The sequence below is a fragment of the Erigeron canadensis genome, chromosome 3 (genome assembly GCF_010389155.1).
Source record: "Erigeron canadensis isolate Cc75 chromosome 3, C_canadensis_v1, whole genome shotgun sequence".
NCBI classification, from domain to species: domain Eukaryota; kingdom Viridiplantae; phylum Streptophyta; class Magnoliopsida; order Asterales; family Asteraceae; genus Erigeron; species Erigeron canadensis.
Genome location: NC_057763.1, coordinates 14,419,620 through 14,425,709, shown reverse-complemented (window position 1 = coordinate 14,425,709; position 6,090 = coordinate 14,419,620). Strand labels below are relative to the sequence as shown.

The 6,090-nt window shown below is 34.9% G+C and overlaps 1 pseudogene; it reads right to left on the bottom strand.

Annotated features, from left to right (window-relative positions):
- Positions 1–1,617: 1,617 nt before the first annotated feature.
- Positions 1,618–2,762, bottom strand: LOC122594612 (annotated as a pseudogene).
- Between the last annotated feature and the right edge of the window lie 3,328 nt (positions 2,763–6,090).

The window sequence follows — 6,090 nt, the reverse complement described above, 5'->3', positions numbered from 1 at the left end:
TTTTTTTTGCTTTTGACCGTTTCAAACATTTTTTTAACCCCTAAATTTAAATTCTATATATACATACACATTACCATCTAACAAATCATTCTTTATTTTATCTCCTCTTCTTCTTATTGTCTTCATTCTTCTCTTAATTTTTATACACTCAAACAACAAATGGCTAGAGCTTGGACAGTAGGTGAGACTACGAAGAACATTTTGGAGCCGTATAACGGAAGTCTTTATTAATCTAGAAAATCATCCAGGCGAGCAAAGGAGCCTTGAGAGTTTGCAAGGAAAATGGCGGAAGATGCGCCACTCAATTGAGGCGTTCGAGCACATCTACGCTCGTTTGAACAACGAATTAAACGAGTATCGTCTCACGCATCCTGATTTCTGTACACCACGCAATGGGGATTGCTACGAGCTAGTTCAAGATTTATGATGTGATTTTATCTATGTTATTCAGTTTTTATGTATGTTTTATTCTATGTTTTTATGTATGTTTTATTATATGCTTTACTTATGTTTTATCTATGTTCGAGTTATCTATGTATGTTTTAGTGTTTTTATTATAAATCTTTTACTTGTGTTATTAATGTTTTAGTCTTTTTATTATAAATGTTTTACTTATTTTATTTAATATATTTATGACCGTTTCATATTTTATTTAATATATCACACAAAATTAAACACAAAACATAAATCATTACATTTATTCTTCACCAACATTATATTTATGTTAAACAAATCACATGAAATTAAAACAGTACATAATACTTAAAGCAAATACATTTAATAAAAACTAAACACTAACACGAATTATGGGCTGTAACGCCAACCATAAAGGGAATTGGTCGATGAAATATCACTGTCACCGTCATTATGGCGCTGATATTCATAGTGATAATCTTCATCTTCCGATTGAAAATTGTTCACGTACTCTTGATCACCAGGGCCGGTCTCGTATCCTTCAAGTCTCCTGTCATCGTGAATTCGGTTCTGCCCTGGAGCACATGGCCTAAGTTGTCCGCTTTCGATTTGAGCCATGGTAGAATCACATACCTCGTTCAATATTTTAGTTCCTAGCTAGACATTAATCAATGAAAACAGTTATCGAATATGAACTAAGTCATGATTTTCCTCTCATCACCAATGACTCTACATAATTGCAAATCACAATATCATATTTCCGTTCATTGCAAAATCATTAATAATTAAATAGGAAGCTTCATTAATGAGTTTCCTTTACAAAAGAGTGATATTTTCATTGCATGCTAGGCATAACAATACATAATGCTTGAAGCTAGCAGTAGCAGTAGCAGTAGCAGTAGCAGTAGCAGTAGCAGTAGCAGTAGCAGTAGCAGTAGTTTGTGATTTCAAGAGGTTTTATTGATTGAATGAAAGTTATTTCTTACAATGAAAAAGAAGCCATAATTTATAGGCAATTACAATCATTTAAATATAGATAAAACAATAAATATGGTTGTTGTCATCTTGAAGAGAAAGTCATCTTGGAGAGAAAGATACCAGATTTGCACTCCTAAATTAACAGGATTTGACGTGATATTTTATTTTCTAACAGTTTCCCGTATATTAACTAAAGCGTACGATGGAGATCGAATCACAACATTTTTATAGCTTATTGTTGAACCAATAGACACCTTTGTAGCTTCCATCAATATCTTCATCAGCCTCAACAAAAAAACACTCGGTAGCTTCCACATGGCTTTTAAAATCGGGGTGTTATCGAACTGATAGTATTCTCCAAGGAGAGGCTTCACTGCTTCGGTCGCCTCCTTGAGATGGTAATGAGGCATGGTAGTAAACAAATGATGCATAACATGAGTATCAGTTATATGGTGAAAAATTGTATTCAAAGCGCCATAATTTCTATCAACTATTGACAAAGCTCCCTTCAGCCAGCTCCATTCAGTTGAGTCGTAATGGGGTAGTGCCCGATGAGTGTGTTGTAACCAAGTGTAAATAACCAGGAACCCGTAAACGATTACTAATGGCGTAAAGTATACCAACACTAGCCATAAGAACCCGTGTTCAATGGCCACTTTATATAGCCCATAGCTTGTTACAAGTAGCGCAATATCATTGAAAACTATATATAATCGCTCATTGTCGTTGTATATAGGACTTCTTGGATCAAAATGGTTGGCAAATTTGTTATATTCGCGGCCAGTGACATTAATATATATGTATAACAACCATCCTATTGTGCATAAAATTATAAGCCTAACGACACGGCCAGGTGGGTTGTTGTAATGTCTTGCAAAAGAGTCTAGGCCAGATTTTTTTTTAGGGACAAAGTTTTGATCATGCTGGAGTGAAGCAGCGTTTAGATGGTGACGACGATGACTATATTTCCATGAGAAATAAGGAGAAAGCATTGCGGTGTGTAGAAAGAAACCGATGGTGTTATTTATAGACGGATAGTCAGAAAATGCTTCGTGTGCACATTCGTGGCCGATTACAAATAAACTATTTTGGACAACACCTTGTAGGATCCAATATATTGGCCACGCGGCGTAAGTGAATGGAGACGAAAGGGGAATGATATATATGATGGCAATATAGTAAAAGAACAAGGAAAACACAAGATCAATGAGAAGGTAAGATGAAGAACGAAGCAATGATCGTTTAAAACAGTGTGGTGGTATGGATTTTCTTATATCGCGGATAGTGAATGGAGGGTTCGACGAGGGGGCTCGGTTCACATGTTCTTTCCTAAACTTATTTGTGTCCCTTGAGTTAACACCAGAACCCATCTTAGCTTGTTCTGTATCTGCGGGCTACAGAATAATTTACACTGCTGATGAGTTTGTTTAGCATTTATATATATATATATATATTACTAATATGAATATATATGTATAACTAATAAGTTTCATAATTGGATAGAATTCGAAAGTGACAATTATATGAGAAGTGGTGGTCAAGTTTAAATAACATAAATATACAATTAGTATATTTTGCTTCAATTGCATATCAATTTTGTTGTGATGCACCAATAATTTCTGATGGCTATATATACATTTTTGTTTTGTAACGCAATATGTAGTCTTGATAATGCAAAATAAATGATACATTCAACCAAAGCGACTGCAAGTGGCAATGAATTATGGAAAAGGAAAACAAAAACAAAGTTGAAAAGAAGAGATAGAAGACATAATGGTGGTCTGACCGAGGGATATATATGAGATGGTCCAAACGAAAATACATGAGAAACTAAGCTTTATAAATGCATATATGTATGGTACAATCAAAGTAAAGAAGGAAGAGAAAAAACATAAACATAATTTAGTTGGTTTAAAATGTTGGAACCACATTAGTGTGACCGTCACTGATCATCTATCATTCCTGATATGATAATTGACGATAACTGAAATCCTTATGTCTAGTAAATATATAATGGGCTTATTTACTCTTAGAAACGTTGTATAGGGTTTCCCATTAGATGATTGCAACTATGAGGACTAATGTTACACACATTAACCACCAAAGGGGTTGAATGTGTAAATACTCTCTTTATAAATAGAGAGTTATAAACCCTAAGTTAAGGTTAATGAGATACTAATCCCTCACTAATTTTCGTGTGTCTTCCTCATCTAATTCGTGCATAACATCAGCCGAATTCATCCCATTATTACTCAATCACATTGCTATGGGAACTCGAAATCAATAGCAATTATGCTTTATGCTCTTACAGGTTCCACAGTACGATTGAGGATGTTTTATCACTCGAATCGAATCATGTTTACTCCAACATGTGGTATCAGAGCCTCGTTACGAACAATCAGTCATCATTTGCTTTCGAATTTTAAGGTTTTCGCAAACTAAAAATCTGTAGAAGAACAAAATTCGTGCTGACGTCACACGAACTTTGTGCTGACATCATCACGAACTTATGTATATTTCGTGTTGACGTCATTATTGCAAATTCTGCAGCATCTTCGCGCTTACGTCATCACGAATTCACACTTACGTCATCACGAACTTCCGCTTAATTTCATACACGAGTTTGACAACCTCGTGCTTACGTCATCAGGAGTTTATGACACCTTCGTGCTGACATCATCACGACTTTATGATATCCTCGTGCTTACGTGTTCACAACTTACTGATATCTTCATGCCTTTGTCATCATGACTTACTGATGTCTTCATGCTTACATTATCATGAACTTGTAACCTAACTTCGTGCTTATGTTATCACAAGTTATTACTTAAGTTCGTATTATATTGAAGATGATTTTAGCTAATGAATGAGTCCGTACTTACTATTTTACCCTATAATTATGTGGCTAAATTTGTCTCTTATTTTTCAAAATAAATTTTCTAAGACATTTTTGCCATAGGACTTTAAGGGTTAAAACCCGCCAGGGGCTGCCGCCCCTTGGACCCCGCTTCTAGGGGCGCTACCGTCGAACCCCCGTAATGTTTGGGGGCTTCGCACTAATGTACATGGTTTCATCATTTGTGCCAAAAGGTCAAATGTGATTCTCATGGTGCTATCGTTCTTTTCCTTTTGCATAATGAACACTAAGTATATTGATTCTGCCCAAAGGTGATTTAATATACTTTTGTGTGCTAAAAGGATTATTTTCATGCATTATATACACGATTCTTTATTTTGTCCCTAAAGGTCAAAAGATAAGCGTTGTGTTGCATGACCCTAATGCTCATTTGGACTTAGATATTAGTTACTTCTGCCCAAAGGTGATGTAAATTCTAAGTAGAGCCTTATGTTAACTTATTGTTTTGGTGTTTACAGTAGGTTTACTTATCACTAGCTTCATTAGTATAATGGTCTTAGTCTCATTACTTTTAGGAACATTACTTTAGCCTCTTACGTATTTTAGGCATTACTTTAGTTCTATTATGTTTAGAGACATTACTTAGTCTACCTTAGTTATCTGATTATGTCATTATGAGGAACATTATTATTAGGCCTACTTATTTTAGGCATTACTGTAGTTCCATTACTATTAGACATTAGTTGGTTTGCCTTACATAGCTAATTATGCCACTATAATCTTATTGCCCTTAGTTTTAAGCATTACTTTAATAATCTTCTATTACTTGTATCATAAATTGTCATCCTCCTTATTTCCACTGCAGTACCTAACTAAGGCATTAAGTCACTTATTGGTGCAAACTTTGCTTTATGAAAGGATTAATCACCTCTAACTCTGAAGATGTTAGACCTTGACTATGTCATTCGCCACAATGAACCCACTGCTATTACTGCTAGCTTTTCCGCAGCTCAGAAAGCGAATTTTAAGAAAATGGGATAAGGTGAATCGCTTGTCACTAATGATGGTTAGGAACTTCATCAATTAAAGTATCTGAGGGAATGTATAAAGCGTATGCAAGTAGCTTAAGAATAAAGGAAATAGCGGTATTTGTGAACACATAATGAATATGACTGACATGACTCATAAGTTTAAGAGTCCTAAAATGGAAGTCTTTGACAATTTTCTTATGCATTTTATGATGACCTCATTGCTTGCTAATTTTGACACCTTCAAAATTAGATATAATGCTATGAAGGATAAATGGTCGATGAGTGAACTAAATAGCAATGTATGTGCAAGAAAATGGCCGCCTTAAGTTGGGCCAACCTAAAGTGTTCACCTTACTACCACTGCTAATTCCATTAAGAGGTAAGATATAACAGTAATAAGGCTACAATTACAGTTCAAAAGGATAATCATGGTGCTACTGCCTCTAGCTTTAAGTCCTTGACTAGCAATCCTAACTACAAATTCTCATTGTGCCCAGATTGCCTTAATTTCAAGGAACGGCTAGCTAAGAAAGGTAACTTATTTCATGTAATATTTGACTTTTTTATGTTTAATGTATCTTCTAATACATGTGTGAGTGATTCTAGTTCTATGGTTTATGTGATTAACTCAACATAAGGATTTCATACAATTCAGAAGCTATCAAATGACCAAAGAAAGCTTAGAGTTGCAAGGGTTGTGTAAAGAACAGAAATGAACTTAATTGAAGGATTAATGGTGGAATTAGGGTTATGTGTGTGTTTGAGTGTGTGAGAGTGATGGGAGGAGGAAGTTGATCTTAGAGAGTATAA